The 16,432-nt window shown below is 43.4% G+C and overlaps 1 protein-coding gene and 2 non-coding genes across 3 annotated transcripts in view; 2 read left to right on the top strand and 1 right to left on the bottom strand.

Annotated features, from left to right (window-relative positions):
* The window catches only part of LOC139909750 (partitioning defective 3 homolog), a 352,335-nt gene that overhangs the window by 10,555 nt on the left and 325,348 nt on the right, over window positions 1-16,432 (top strand). The gene's annotated exons all lie outside the window — the stretch shown is intronic.
* On the bottom strand, window positions 7,805-7,876 carry trnaw-cca (transfer RNA tryptophan (anticodon CCA)). Its single transcript has one exon. It is a non-coding gene; the product is annotated as a tRNA-Trp (tRNA).
* trnaw-cca (transfer RNA tryptophan (anticodon CCA)) lies at window positions 15,565-15,636 on the top strand. Its single transcript has one exon. It is a non-coding gene; the product is annotated as a tRNA-Trp (tRNA).

Below are 16,432 nucleotides of genomic sequence, written 5' to 3'. Positions count from 1 at the left end.
AGAGGAGTTTTTTCTTGCTGTGTTTTTGATATCCTACACTTCGTTAATAACTGAAGCTCCTTATGTTTCTGTTAATCATAAGATGTGCATTGTTTGATGTAATAACATAGCAGGGACTAAAACTGTGCATTGCCAAGGGGTAAACATGTGGATTTGGTAAATGCAACGATTTGGACACCAATTCAAACCGTATTTCCTTTTGTTTTGTGTACAGTATTGAAGTACCTACAGTTGTTCCTCTTGTTTTTCTCATCCCACGTCTCCATGAGATGACAACTCCTGCCTCCAGCTGAATCCGACAGTGAACAAGTTGTAGCAAAGGCCAGCTATGTGGTTTGTGGTGTTTCGACATGCAGGCCACGCCAGGCCCTCTTGGGTGTGATCCACTGTTTTGTCAACAGCTTATTTCTGTGGCCATGATTACAGTTTCGGAGCACTCTATTATTGGAGCGCAAGGACAGGGTGTTTGTCAAAGAATTAAGAACAAGAGCTGTGAGCGCTGTCTTTCACTGGGTCATGTTCACATCATGGGAGGGATGAAGAGGCACAGGTGTTCATGTTCTGCAAATGTAATTAAGATCATACAAAGCATTGTTCAAAGCATTGGGACAAAACTAACTCTGCTACACACACTCAGAGACACTCCCTCATGTTACCATTAGTCTCTCTCTCTTGCAGCAGACCCCATGTGCCACTTGGACAAATGCTTATCTCCTCTCAACTTGCTTGAGGTTGTTTTGCTTTTCTCTAACCTCTTTATCACTGTTGTTGTCTTTCCCTGCACACCCCCTTCTCCTCCTCAAGGGAGAGGGTCAAAAAGGGCCAATATCCAGTAGTTTGTCTTCCATACACCAAATCCTCTCCTTCCTTTGGAACTCTCTCCCTCTGGACTTCTGTCTGTGGACACTGTGGACACCTTTAAAAAGCAGCTCAAGACCCATTTGTTTAGACTTGCCTTTGTGTAATTTTCTATTTACTTTTGTTTTTATTGTGTTTTTTTTGTCTGTTTTTATTGTGTTTTATGTCTGTATCTATGTTTATGCTTTATTTCCTCTGTGAAGCACTTTGTGACGTCTCTGCTCTCGAAAGGTGCTATATAAATAAAGTTACTTACTTACTTACTTCCCACTACGGTTTCCATCCTGACAGACAGTATCTGTGAGGCACCATGAAGGTGTTCCAGTTAAAAGTTAAAAGTGATCATTTGAAGTCTGAAACTGACACACGACAAACACTGAAGGCCTGCAGATTGGAGTTTTAGTCATGCCAATTTCTCTGAGGCAGAAATAATCTTATTGGTTGAGTTAAACCTCAATGGGCGGAGCCAAAGAACCACAGTTTTTTTCAGTCAGCTAACTGGCTTACTTGAATGGGAAAGAAGAAACTCTGGTCAAAATATAAATGGTTGGTCATTAATTCCTCACCATGGCATTCATGTCCTGTTGAAAAAACAAACAGCTTAGACCAGCTAAAACTGTTTTTTGATGGGCACTGCTGGTCTTTTGCTGGTTTTAACTAGGCAGAGACTGTGATGCTGGTTAAGGTGGTAAAGAGAACAATGATGGTAGACAAGCTCAGACCAAAGTACAAGTGAGCTAAACCAGCATTAATGTTAAGAGCATGACCAGTATAAGCCAGCATAACCAGTTTGGCTGGTCTAGGCTGTTTATTTAGCAGGGTGACTTTGGAAGGTCAGCAGCTAACTAGCTAGCTTACCTAGATAACTATAGGCTAGTACGGCTAGCTTGACCATGGAAGGTCAGCTATAGGCTAACTAGCTAACCTAGATAACTAAGTATTGCATTTTCTCACACTTTATCCCCACTGACCACTGTACACTCTTTCTGACCATGAGCAAATCACAACAAGGTCTTGGCAAGTTCTTGGCAGGTGAGCCAAAAAGTTAACTTGAGTTCAGTCACTGAGTGGATATGGATGTGAATGGAAGATGTTCTAAGCTGAGTTGTGAAGGAGTGTGTAAACAACATTGTAGACGCCACAAAGAGCACACATTGTTCATACTATAACATAACAATGTATACTTAATTCATCCCTGGAGGGAAATTGTCTTTCTGCTTTGCCCCTGTGTGCAGGGTCAGCTGTAGAACAGCACCTGGAGCTGGTAGGGATTCAGTGCCTTGCTAAAGGACACTTCAGCAGGGCAGATGCTTGCCAAAACAGGGGCTTAGACTCATATCCTCCGGTAGGTCTCTCCGCTCACTAGGCCAAATAATACAATTAGATACAGTGGAATGATGGACCAATCTTTTTATTATTGTGCATAGTTGATAGATTTATATTGTGATTCAGTATTTATTTTAAGATGTCTGAAAGGCTTAGACTGACTTGATCGAGCCATACAAGTATTGGAAAACAATTCTACTGCATGCAGCATCAAAGTGGTCCTGTGGCTTTGTCTGTCATTGACTTCTGATCTTTCTAATGCACTCTGGGTCTTTCAACCCCGGGGCGCTATGCACACAGAAACTCTTTCTCTCAGGGAATCAAGTAAATAAACATGGTTGTGTATAGTCAATAGCTGCACTAAGCTTTTATTAAACACCATACAACCTACATGTACTCTCTTACTAGTAGCTTTGTTTGCCAAGCTAGAATGACGCTAAACCTTATTTCAGTGTAATCAATAATTGATCATCCAAATTTTGTGTAACACCATTGTGACTTAATATAACAAATACTGATACTAAAAACTGATACTAATACTAAAATGGTAATACTAATCATCAGACCATAGCATTGACTTGCATTGCGATTTTACACCTTTTAAAGACAATTTAGGCTGGTCTAGGTGTGAAGAAACATATTGCATTCAGAATATGTGCTCCTTGAAATAATCAAGAAATCAGTGCATTCTGATTCAGACTTAAAACAGAAAACAATGGAAGTGAAATATCTCTTTCCAAAATCTTTTTTTAAACCACTGTGTGGATTGCAGTCTTACTTCAAAGTGGCTTTCACTCCGGGGCTTACTTAGCATCACAGTATATCATTATCATTAGCTGCATTTTTCATGTTGTAGATACAGCAGTCCCCCGGATGAGGTTTAGCCTGATTAACTTAACTGAGACCCAGACAAGGCTTGTGCTGAAAAGCACTGACTAATGACTTTTGAACCGTGCATCTATTCATCAGGCATAATTGTTTTTATGAACCATTCCCTACTGATCTGGAATCCATTATGTTGTCAAATTAAATCATTGTTATCCTGTCAAGCCGAGGGTACTTTTGTTTTTCCTTTGCCAAACATTTGAATAATCTCTTCTCCGCCAGATATGTGACCTTACTTTCATTTTTATTGTTATGCATAGCTGTGTTGTCTAGCCCCACATCACACATCTTGCAAACAAACCTGTTTTTCTGACAGTGGACCTGTAGATCAGTGTCTCAAATAGGAGATCACTGTGTCACCTGTGATTGTAGTATTGGACTGATACGCTTGCATAAGAAAATGCATGCACCTTAGTACCATTCCTCAAAGCAGTTGTTATTGATGAACCATATCTAATGCGTTATTACTCATATGTGGAGATGTTTGGCGTTTATATGAGTCTATTTGCGTGTCTTTCCATGTGTCTGCCCACCAAGACATCCTCTCAAGACAGACAGCCAAGACAGAGCCATGAAATTGAAATGGCATGCTCAGGGCTATGGGAGAAAAATGAATCCTTGACGTATAAGGGCTTAGGTGTTGGTGGGAATGTGCAGTCAATTGCAGTCCTCTTTGACTACTTTATTTTGTGTCAACCCGAGCAGTTTGGACAGACTGATAGGAACGAGTTTGCCGCGATGCTGAAGTGGATTCCTGTCTTTGTGAGGCTAACGAACACGAGACAAAAGTTTTTGGCAGGTTTTGTGCTCCGGTGCTTAAAGTCTTTATAATCAAAGTGAGGACTTCCCTGAATGGGAATTCACTCCTCTCTATTCTCAGGGCAATGCTTCAACAGTTTCTGTTGTGGAAATATACTAAAGTAGTTAGGAGTTCAATGTGGCTTAACTTAATTGTGATGAATGATGTTTTAGAGTGGCATTACTAACAGTATGAGTTGAGTCCCAAAATGGGTTGCAGGCCTGTTTCTGGCGTGTTCCCACTCAAGAAGCCTAATATTACATTTAAATGAGCTTGGGTCCCAGGGTGAAATTAAATGCACTCACTGTTTTAGACCAAGGATTTATGGCAGGGATCTGCTCACTCATGACATGCATGTATCTCCTAGCTTTAGTTTGCAGATGCCACTCGTCTTATCTGGTATGATGGTAACGCAGTGCATTGCTATTTGACCTTGGCTGTAGCTTTGTTGTAGATGGCCTTTGGAGTCACTCAACTATTTCTTCATTGCTCTTCAAGAAGAACGATTATGTGATTGCAGCCCAAGGCTAAGTTGTTCTGGAGGATAATGATTCAGAGGATTGAAGCAGATGAGTCAGTCTTTTTGTCAGGCATCTTGACTGAGATGCCTTTGATTTGAAATTGACACGAGCCCAGAGGAAGTATAAGATGATGAATGGTTTGTTGTTTGTCCCATGGACACCTAAGAATAGCCACATCAAACACAAAGAAATGGCATCCTGTCATTGCCCTGGGAATGCTTCCGCTAGACAGGTTAATGGGACACCTTGCTGCAGTTTGCGTTGGTACTTTGAAAGGTTAATGATAATGGCGATATCATATGTTTGAGTGATGTTGTTGTGGCCTGTCGGTCGTATGTACATCCGTGTTTTAAAGAGGAAATCCAACAGTGCAAATCATCTTCAGGCTTCAGATCTATGCGTCTACTTTCCCTTTGGGCATATTTGCTGGAGTCACAGAACAATTATCTGCTGACGGGTTTTAATAAAAAAAAAAGATTAAAAAGTCAAGGAACAATCTAATTCCTTCTTCTGAGGATGACCGCAGGCATTCCCCTGCCTTTCATATTTTGCACCTTTAGTGTGAAAAGGCTGAGAGAGACAAAGGTGTTGGCATTCGATCTTACTGGCACCATGTCTGAGCACAGAGTTTATGTCCTCAGCTGGATTTGTTTACTTTTTGCTTTTTATTATAGAATGTTAAATTGACTGCACCATCTTTGGCATGCTGGCAAAGAAGCAACCAACTTAGTCTTAAATGTTATTTTCAAATAATATAGATGAATGTGTTGAGAAACTTTAACATCCACTTGAAGGTTTTTATCCACTTTTTACAGCTTATCTGGTGCTCCTGGATAGCTGTAGAGGCTTATACTGCATGCCTGATGGGATTATGGTAACGCTAGAATATATCTGAACTGCAGTTACAGGAATCATCCCCATGCATTTTTCATTTTCAACTTAGTGTGACGCTGCGATTTTGCAAATGATTTGTAAGTTCAGCTCATCGGAGTTTGGGGCCAAACATGAGAGATGTTGCTGGGAGAAATTCACCGACAAATAGATGAAGTGGTGGATTTATCTGCGCAAAGTAATTTCCTGCCTAGACACTTTTTTTTCTGGTTGCGGAACATGTTGAGGGATGATTAGTCTTGGCTTGGTCCTTCAAATGGGGTCATTCGGTACAGACTAAAGGAGTTTCATCAGGAAGTGTGGCTGAGAGACACGGGAGCTGCTTGAATGTGAAATTGGGGTCGGTCACAGTGTGTTCGTGTTTGTGCGTGTCTTGACCTTTCCGTTTGATCACTTTTGTTAAAAACCTCATTTCTCCAATAATAGGTTTTTTAAAGTAACTTGCACCCCGCGGGTAGAACATGATCCTTACCCTTGGACCAAGTTGCCCTATTGAAAATGCATTGCAGTATGAGAAGTCCCTGGAATGTATGGGTGCCATGGGAAAATCAACCAGTTTGTCCAATATCTGAAAACCTGGCTACTTGTTTGGATAGGAGGTTTCTGCGGGCCACTGACTCATAGTCAAGAACTCCTCCAGCTTCTATCACATCTTCTTCAACATATACTATCATTTCGCCACCCCCGAAAACAATTGAGGAACAATCGAGGCAGATTTAAGCTGTGACGGGGAATCATGGTCGGGTTATCTAATTGCTGGGGTGAGAGCTGCAGTACATTGATAACAGATGGGTTTCTTCTCGTCTATTTTGCGAGACTGGGAGGATGAGGCTTCCCGAGCTGAGATGCCACTGACAGGGCCAACCACCTCACACCCTGTGATTAGGGATCAGTAACGCCTGAGGGAAGGAGAAAGCCTGCAAAAAGCTTCTTCGGCTTCCTGCAAACAAACCCTCACATCTCTGGAAAGTCTAGTTTTACAGTTACTGGGGTAAAAAATGCTGGTCTATTTTCCTATTGATGCCCATGTGTTGACATTTTATAATCATTGAGTTGGCTCAATACCAGCGTCTGAACATTTTGGGCATGTGGAAGATATTGTGAGCTGTTGACTGCAGTGAAAAGAGTGAAACTGGAGATCAGAGGTGTTTGCAAGACACTAATATTAAGATATGGATAGGGAAATTCTACAAATCTACAAGTTTCAGTCGTTCTGATCATCTACAATCATATTACTAACAACAACTGCTTCCCGGTTGTCTTTTGTGAGTCGATGATGGAGTTTTCACATGTTTTATGGACGGAGGCGCCCTTGAATGTCCTGTCATGCACGACTCTGTCTGGTCATGTTTCTTTTTTTTTTTTTTTTGGCCCTTCAAAATGTCTTTTACAATCTTGGTTTGCCTCCAACTCCATCTGAGGCCACGTTAAGATTAAGTGCGTTCATTTCTGTAAAAGCAATATTCTAAATGCTCCAAACAGTTTCCGCAGGCTATAGGCTTCTCTGATGGCCAACGCTCCGCTGGAGGCTGATAAACACCATGAATGTCGCGGCACATCACATTTTACCGAGAAAATCCCCTATGGAGGTTTCATTTGGGTTCGTTTTACTTGCCTGCCATTGAGGGAATTGTCTGGATCCAGCAGCCCAGTTGCTTTCCTTTGCAAGAGGGAAACCTAGGCTGACTGTCAGCGGGTGTTAGGTGTCTTAGATCATGTTACACCACAGCGTCTAGTGACTGATGTACCTCTGACAGAACAAGACCTCCGAGGTGTGTGTCTGTACTTGTGTGCTGCTGAATTTGGATGCTCCTACCAAGCAAGGCTATGTAAACATCCCCCATCTTTGTGGTCCACCTGTCAGACATTGCAACTTTCTTATTGGTTACTGTTTGTTTTTACTTTGGCATGTGACAATGCCGTCCTGGTTTATGCGTGTGTGCATGTGTGCTGTGCAAACTTGTATGTATTTATGTGTGTGTGCATGCATGTATTTCCGTGTGTACCGTCAGGTCTGGGTGAATGACCTGGTTGAGCCGGTTTCATGCTGTAAGCTTCAACCCCCTGTCTGTCAACCAAATGGATTTCCCAACAACCCTCCTCTTTACAAATGACAGAATGCCCTGAAGCACTTAAACTTTCATCACCTGTTTTCAGTCTGTTGCCTGCAGATGTCCCAAGAATAACTCCAAACCTCTCCTTCAAGTCCCTGTTGATCAGGAGCCCTAAGTTCCAAGGCTTAGGAAGTATTCTGCTTTCGCTGCAATGGCTATTCATGATTTGCCAAGTCAAGCAGAATGTATTTTCCCATGCTCAGGTTCGTAGTCGAGGAATGCGTCAGCTTTCAGCACATACTGATCTTTACGGCAGTCAAATCGGCTAACAATCCCCTTTGGAGCTGGGTCTAGCAATACCACATCGTCCCGCTGCAATCACCAGCTTTGTCTCAGAAACCAGACCAGTGTCATATGCGGAGGCTTCTCCAGTTGGACGTAATGAGCATTCTTTGTCTGTCGAAAAGCTTTGACCCCGACGTGATTCGAACACGCAGCCTTCTGATCTGGAGTCAGACGCGCTACCGTTGCGCCACAAGGTCTTGCTTTGAGCAGGTGTTCTCGCTCTCAGTCAGAAAAACACTGATTAAAATAGCATACGCAGCACATGAAAAGGTCCCTCGGAAACAAAGCTGGTTCTCCAAAAAGTGGGTGTTTGGTTTCCTATGTTGGCCAGGAGTCGATTAAAATGAGCAGGCGTGTTCTCAAACACGCCGCCTCGGTTTCTGTCTGCCTGTGTGCACGCGAGCGCAGAGGTAAACACACACCAGCCTGCTTTCCTTTTGCCTGGAACTCCATCCACTTAAAAATATCTGGAATCGACCCAGCGCTGCCCGCGGCGGGTGCGGGCACCTCTTTGTCTTCTCGAGCGGCTTGCATGGCACTCTGCCCTCCCCACCCCTCCTCCAACCCCACTTACCCCCTCCATCACCCACCACCCACCACCCCCCACCCGAGCTACGACTACTGTGGGACCCTGAAGCCGGAGCGAAACAAGGCCATTTTCTCACTCTCCGGTGGCTCTCCTCTGACACCGAGCCATTCAACTCTGGTGGTCCTAAAGAGAGATTGATGGGGCTCCCCTCCATCACCCAGTGACTTTAATGGGAGCAGCCTCAGTGAAAGCACTGAGTGGTGGGGGTGAGGGGAGGGGGGAGGGGTTGGACTAGCGGTTGTAGGCAGTCTAAAGATACTATAGCGCTTACATCACCTTCTGCGTCTCAGATTGGACCACAGCAAATATAGCTGGCTGGCTGGCTGGCAGGCTGGCTCACTTGTTGGCTCGCCTGTTGCTTTGTTCACTGCTGCTGCAATGTTGCGGGGAAGGATTGAAATGCGTTTCATGTTTTTATTTCTTGGGTCTTGTCATGGCACATCCTCAGGGAACGGAGATGTAAGCGAAGTAATCAGCTTAAGACGGACAGAATAACATAGAGTTGAAATTACGACACCTCTGTCACTGTCATGCTATAAAAACACGACACACTTCACGGTAACTTATGGTGACTTCTAAGTTCGTCACACTTATATCTCAGCTGTAAATGTGGCATGCTGCTTTCATGCGTAGCCACAGAGAATGAGATATATTGAGGGTGTTACGTTACAGCCTTGTTTCAAGCATCAGCAAGACTTTCAATTACCTATAGTGGATGTGTGTGTGTGTGTGTGCATGTGTGTGAAAATGTCTATTCTCCCAGCCGTAATTGCGTCCCTTATTCGCCTGTTGATAAACACTGAGCTCATCAGGTTTAACCTTGCAGCGCAGCCTCTGGTGCTTTCTCTCAACATCTCTTTTATTCTCTCCCAACCCTCTCTCCTCTCTCTTTATTCCCTAATTTATCCTCCACCCTTTTCTCTTGTCTTTCCTGCTGCCCTCTTTTCACACCATCCCCACTCCCGCGTCTCCTGTATTGTGTTCTCTCTTGTCTTTCCTGCTTCTATCTCTCGTTTTCTCCTTCTTCTTCTTCCCAAACCATCTCTTTCCAGCTCCCTCATCATCCCTCCACTCCTCAACTGTTACTTCTTGCACGTCTCTTCCGTCTTGCCGCTCACGGTAAAAAGCTCCAGCTGTTGAGGAGGCTATTCTTACATTTTCTTGGCTCTTCTCCAAATGTGCTGCTTTCATTTGCCCCCATATAGTATAAATGGAACATATGAATAGCCGGTGGGTTGGAAATAAATCGCTGAGTGCGGACACATCCTGGCAAGATCCTTTTAAGGTATTCACACCCACCCATTCACACCCTTTTTTATCTGATTGTATATTTCAAGTTTAATCTTGAAAACACATTAGAGATAAACCAATTTGAGGGATGTTAAGAAATAAAAGCACAGAGCCTGGTGGATCATGTCGAGACGTGAGGATAAAGTGGTGCAATAGGTTCCAAGGTTATGATGATTGTATGGTTAGTCCATTAGGAAACTCTGCCTTCTCCTCAGAGAGAGTGGGGGAGAGTACTAGTAGTAGGAGTAGCTTAATAGTTGCACCCCAGTGACATGACACACTCAATATTGTCCGCTGGTTCACTTCATAAGCTTTATACTTTCCATCTGGTGCTCCTAGTGAGCGCTGATCAAACACATGCGAACAAACAGCCTATTTCTGTCCTTTACCATAGTTAAGATTTCACATGCAAACCCCTTTTTTGTGGACGTCTTGAATGGGCGCAGAAAATGGTTTCTCTCCTCACAGGCACTTTATTAGCTGTGGGTGGCGGCCCCGAAAATAAAACATAATGTTATTATGTTTGGAATACTCTCAGTTGCCATTAGAGAAAAAACACCAGAAGACGGGGGAAATTATAAAGTAGAAAGACAAGAAAAACACATCCTGTTTTCGAGGATTTCCGCTTTTTGACACTTTGCAATGTTTTGGAAGGAGGGAAAGTTTTTCTTACCCAGATGGATGGATGGTGGCTGGAGTTATTATAGGATGCTCCGAAACCTAGAGTTTTCCCGGATGCCTCAAACAGACACACAGACAGAGGCTTGGAGACAGTGTTGTAAGGGTTTATATTAAGCGGGCCTAAAGGAGGAACTCTTCCCATGGTGTTGACAGCTGATGTGTTACAGTTCACTGTCTTCTGCAGAGCTTTGGATGACAAAGCTTCTTCTAACCCTCACTGGCATGTTCACATGTGTACAATTATATGCATTTGTGCGCATACACATATGGATGCATGCACAGCTGCATGCACATGCACAAAAAACACAGAAACTCATACTATACAAGTGGAATCTTGAGACACATCATAAAAACAAGACTTTGGGAGCATCATTGGTATCATTGGGAAAATAAAGCTTTTCCTTCATTCATGGAGGAAGTTGACTTTTGGTAGATAAGACATGTCAGTGTTAGACATTATGCAAGCAAACACACACACACACACACATACATGCATGCATACTTGCACTAGCAGGCTGTGTATGTGCGAGTCAGGCTTCTCCGTTGGCCTTTGGCCATGATGGCAGGTCTAGGCTGCCAAGCTTCAAAACCGTGAGCAGAAGAGCAGCTTAGTGGTTGTCTGACTGGTGAGCTTCTTCCTAACACTACACTTAGCACATAGATAAAGAAGGGGCTGGGGAAGAGGGGGAAGATATATTCACACACTGTTCACATAAGAGTAAGAGAAGGCTCTATTCCTCTCTTTCTTGGAGAGGGGCTCACTCTTGGTTTCAGTCCCAGAGTGTAGCTGCACGAAGGCCAGAGGAAAATCTTTGGGTTTTTGGGGGAAATAAGGGCAACTTCCCGGCAAAAAAGAAGAATGTAGAGAAAATACCCTCCATCGCTCTCAAAATAACTTCAGTGCATGAGCTACTTAATCCCTAACTGCTTTATTGGAGCTGCCAACAGTAGAAGACTGTGGTTATACTGGGCAGTTTCAAGGTGCAAACATGGGGAACTGTACGAATGTGAAGCAGAGCAGTTCTTAAAAGGAGCACATGTGCTCAGCAAACCCTTGTCTGAATTAATTAAAGGTTAAAAAAATTGATTGCTTAATGTTTGCAAAGTAAATGTAGCCTAAGCCTATTCATTATCATACCACACTAGTCAGCACTACAGGGAAAGAGATAATGGCAATGATTTAGGCTATATGATGTTCTTCGACCTATAATAGATATTCAAGCATAATAAAGCAAGAGCAAACTTTAAACGGAGGCAAAGCATTTGCTGCGTTCTCTCTACCTTCTGCTCATCGTCATTTTTTTAGTAACCCTGATCTTACATCATATTTAAATTCCATTGGCACTTGGAAGCTTGTTATTGGAAGCTTATTATTGGAAGTGGTGATGGATGAATAATGTTTTTAGCGAATTACAAGAAAAGATTCACCATGCGTAAATGAATCAAATTAGTGGAGGAGTTGAAAGATATGTACTTTCTGCCAAGCCTGAAAAGAGAGGTGAGGTTACGGTGGTTAAGCATGAAACGAGCAGGCTTTTATTTTTTAGTCTGTTAAGTCCTGCTCAGGTGGGGCTCTTTGCATGGGTGCACCAGAAAGAATAGGCAAGCCTGGTCATATTAAAGCCTTGCTGTGTTGCTTTGACTTGGCAAAGCACCGACGCAGCGACCCCGACATGACTTGAACACACGGCCATCTGATCTGGAGTCAGATGCGCGACAGTTGCGACACGACGCCTCTCTGGCATATTATGGCTCTCTGTTTTTTTTCTGACACTGTTACCTTGGAGTTTGAAACTAGTTTTGTGGAACCTGGAAAAGCTTTGACCTACATGTGATTACCGCCAATGAAGTTGGAAGGAAGTTATGTTGTGGCCGACCTGTCTGTTTCTTTCTTTTTTTCACCAGTTTCTGTCTGTAGTCACAAAGTTACAAACAGATTTGGATGAAATTTGTCGGACAGATCGCCCTTGACCCAGTTGATTCGATTTTGGTGGTGATCCAGATCTGGAATTTTGTTGGAAAGTCAAACCTGGAAGACAAACGATACACAAACCATGACAGAGGCTGCAGCTTTGCAAGTTGTAGAATTGTCCAGTGTTGGCGTTCTGCTCAGTGCCTTCTAGTTTGAATATGCAATCTTCTGATCGGTGAGATGCACTACAGGTCATGTGCAGGACAATCACCCACTTTTTCGCGATTTAACTCCTCAGTCAGAGGTTATGCAACCATCGTGCTACAAGATGGTGCAGCGCAACCACTTACTCTCTTTTCCTGACTCACTTCCCACCACCGTTTATTCCATCCATCAGCTCCTACTTTTTTGAACACATCCTTTGACATCGATCCCTTTCCCTTTTCGCCCTCTTTCACTTTCACTCTCTCCTTTCCTGCCCGTCTTTGTCACCTCACTGAATCTCCTCTCTGTCCTTTAACCCGCACGGATGTTTCCCACTGATGTCGCCTCTCTTCAGCCTGAAATGCTCTTTCTATGTGTCGGCTGCTTCCTGTGCAGGCTCATTGAGCGCTTCCCCGGCTACAGAGCAATCTCCTCAATCACTCAGTGGGGAGGCGGAGCGCTGATATGAGACTGAAACACACGGCACAATATCCCAGTCAGCGTGGGTTATCTGAACGTCAAACCTGTTTGATTAGTGCTTACAGTAAGCTTCTTCAGTTTTAGCAGCTTTTCAGTAGGTACAGTGGTGCGTGTGACATGCACATCCGGGTTTACAAGTTTTATGGATGATAAATATTCCCATAGGGACACATAGGTGTGATTCTCAATAGTGAGTTTTTAGTGAACTTATGGTACTTTGTAGTATTTTCTTATGGTATTTCTATAGTATTCCTATAGAAACCTATAGTGTGTCTGTGGCACTCAATAGTGAGTTTACAGTGACCCTATCGTATTTTATGGTTTTTTTTTTAATCTCCTATGGTATAAATATATTACTATAGGAACTAAGGAGATTTGCTGAGATCTTTGTATAGTATTCTTCTAAAATGTATCATAGTAGTCTATAGTTCCTGTTTGTGCAAGAAAGTTTGGAAAGAAAGCACAGATTGTGTGTGCAACTTGATCATTTTCTCTCTTTCATACGATCGTCTCGCTCTTCCTCTGACTCGTGCTTGCTTTCGTTCACGGACTAGACAGATTTGTCTGTTTGAAATGGCTAATTAAGAGGTCATGATTGACCTGATAATTACAGACAATACTGTGCTGTGTGGAGCAGCAGGCAGGGGTGATGTAGAAGACTTCTCATGTTACACAGTCTGGTCTGCCCAGAGGAAAACAACTGAAAATAGGGCAACTGAAGTGGGCCCCTGCATATATATGAGATATATGCAATTGAACGCTCACACAGTTTAAGGGGCTTGCATGACACACACAAAAGGCATCAAGTATTAAATAGAGCTGTTACTTACAGGCTGAAAGTGAAATGTGATAGGCATTGCATAGGCACAATGCTTTCTACTTCACTCTGCCTTGTCAGTCCTTGTCCAAGCAATCACATATTATCACCGGCTGAAGCATATTATTAGAGCGCAGAGCTCAGCCTGAGGATTGGCAAGGCATAAACACAATGTACAAGAAAACGCTGGGCCCAACTCCCACTCAGGCAGACCCAATACAGTCAAACATCTGGCCTCTCTCTCTCATTTTCTCCTCTTTTCAGACAGCGTTCCTTCCCTTCGTTTACATCTCGTGCGTTTTTTTGATTCCGTCACTTTACTGCAGCTTTCTTCGTCTCTCTTTTTCACGCGGTCAGGCGTCAGGGTTTGTGGATTTTGGACGTCTGCCCCGAAGATCCTTTGGAAACTGTCTTTCATCTGCACTCTCTCTGTCCCTGTGTCTGTCTCTCCCTCTCTCTCTTTCTCTCTCTCTGCATGTCCGTTTTTCCTGGCACAGATTCAGGAGTTCAGGAGTTCCTGTCACATATGACTCTGCTTGACAAATACCATTTAGCGTGTTCTTACGATGCCTCAGCACGGGTAGTGTTTCCATTACACCACTCCAAGTCTCGCCTTGACAAAAAGCCATTTTTCATATAATGCATTCAATCAGATCCACTGCAATTCAGAACATACGATTTGTGTAGGATCAATACACGCTCTTAGTAGATTATGTTTTCTTAACCTTTACATCTGTATGCTCACACACTCCTCTCTCCTCAGATTGTATTTGCTGTAGGTTCAGCAGTCCTCTGATTTCCTATGTTATCCTGTCAGGACCAGTTATGATGAGTGGTTTAGTTTGGCAACAGGGATTTGTCAATTGTCATGCATTTGAAGATGCTAATGGACTGGAAGGTTGCAGTTCTGTGTGATGACCCGAGGTAATCTGACAAACAATATCTAATTTGCGATCCTGACTTAGTGTTGCCATTGCTTGTTACTTGTTAGGGATGGGACAATAAATTCAATATATCGCAAGGCAAAAATGTGACAATACGTATTGTGGGGCAGAAAAATGAATCCCAATATTAGCTAGATTTTATTCTACTGTAGTAATCACATATGAGACAGCTTGCTGCCCCTCACAATTTCACAAGCTCTCCATGCAAATTATATTATTTGCACTTTGCAATGATATTCTAGGAAGTCAATGCCATTGCTAGAAAGATTTGTGGCTCAGAAATAAGCATAATTCTGCACAGTCAGACTTTGTTGTCATTGAGCTTTTATTTATTACATCGTATTGTGGTTGTATCGAATCGTGAACTCCATTTTGCGTATGGAATCGTATCGTGAGATAAGCATATTGTCCCATCCCTATTACTTGTACATCAGTATCATGCAAAAAGTGTGTATTTGTACTTGTTTTCTATCTGTCTACTACTTTTACTATTCAAATCATGGTGAATGGATTGTAAAATGTGGAAACTGAGCAGGTGCCAGTTGTAAATAGACATACTAATAGACTGAAAAGGTGGCACCGATGCTGTGCTACAGGGCCTTTTAAACTGCTGTGTTTCAATATTAGAGTGCCACTCTTGTGCTCGTACAGATATATATAGCTTCAAGGAGGATTTTAGTTTTTCTTGAGTGACCCTGGTTAAGTTGTGGAGAAACAAATGACTTCCAGCTGCGGCGTTCACTGCCTGGCGCATTTTCACGGCACTGCCTTTTGTCGGGGCATCCTTAACCGCTGCTACCTGACTAGGGCTTCCCGCCCGTAACGAAGAAGAGCCAGCCGAGGCGAGAGCAGGCTTGGCTTTCCTGTGCAAACGCCTGATGTCATGGGAGAGACTGGGGAAAGTAAACCTGCTGCAGGGTATAAGAGTGTGTGTGCGTATGTATGCGTGTGTGTCAGGCTTCCCGCCAGACCTCGTGGCGCAACGGTAGCGCATCTGACTCCAGATCAGAAGGTTGCGTGTTCAAATCACGTCGGGGTCAAAGCTTTTGAAATGCACACAGAAAACAGAACTACAGTACTAAGTCAGTAGTGTTCACAGTCAGGAGGTGCAATTTCAGATAGGTGAAGACTTGCAGAAAACCAGTTCTGATGGAAGGGGGAATAGGCGTGTACTCCTTTCCTAACAACCTAGCCACCTGGGAAATCAAGATCAAGGTTTAGACTGAGGTCAAACTGGAGATATACTTCTTTTAACCTATGTCACTTCATATCTGGACTCATGCCATGCTGAACACAGAATTTGGGCACATCGGCTTCTTATAACAAGGTGACAGGCTCAGTGTGAATTGCCTCCAAAGCCGGATGTCCCAGGAAATAGCATACTATACTATTCCTGGGTTGTGTGTGTGTGTGTGTGAGTGGGCTATTAGAGACGCAACCGCTTTACTGGGCCCGTGAGCTAATTTGGTGCTCACCAGTTGCAGTACAGATGTGGCGAGCGTGGCCCGCTGTCTGAACATGTGAGAGCAAAGTGTCGCCACTCCCTTCTGTTGGCCTTTAACCCTCCTGGGATGTTGATGTCTGCTCTACATATGGCGTTCTTGGACCTTAAGGGATTTGCACGCACACACACACACACACACACACGGTTCTCTCCCAGTGAACTGATCCTGCTTCCCTCCTTGAGTGTGAGGTGTACGCTCATGTGTAAAGTGTGTAAGAGGGTTTCATGGTCACGCTCCGCTCGCTTCTCCACACACCATTAACAGCACACTCCCCATTATAGATGGGCTCTGTACAGAAAAGTTTCTTAAACTGGACATGTTCTACAAAGTC

The sequence above is a fragment of the Centroberyx gerrardi genome, chromosome 22, assembly GCF_048128805.1.
Source record: "Centroberyx gerrardi isolate f3 chromosome 22, fCenGer3.hap1.cur.20231027, whole genome shotgun sequence".
NCBI classification, from domain to species: domain Eukaryota; kingdom Metazoa; phylum Chordata; class Actinopteri; order Beryciformes; family Berycidae; genus Centroberyx; species Centroberyx gerrardi.
Note: the sequence above shows the minus strand (reverse complement) of the source record. Positions and strands in the feature narration are given on the sequence as shown.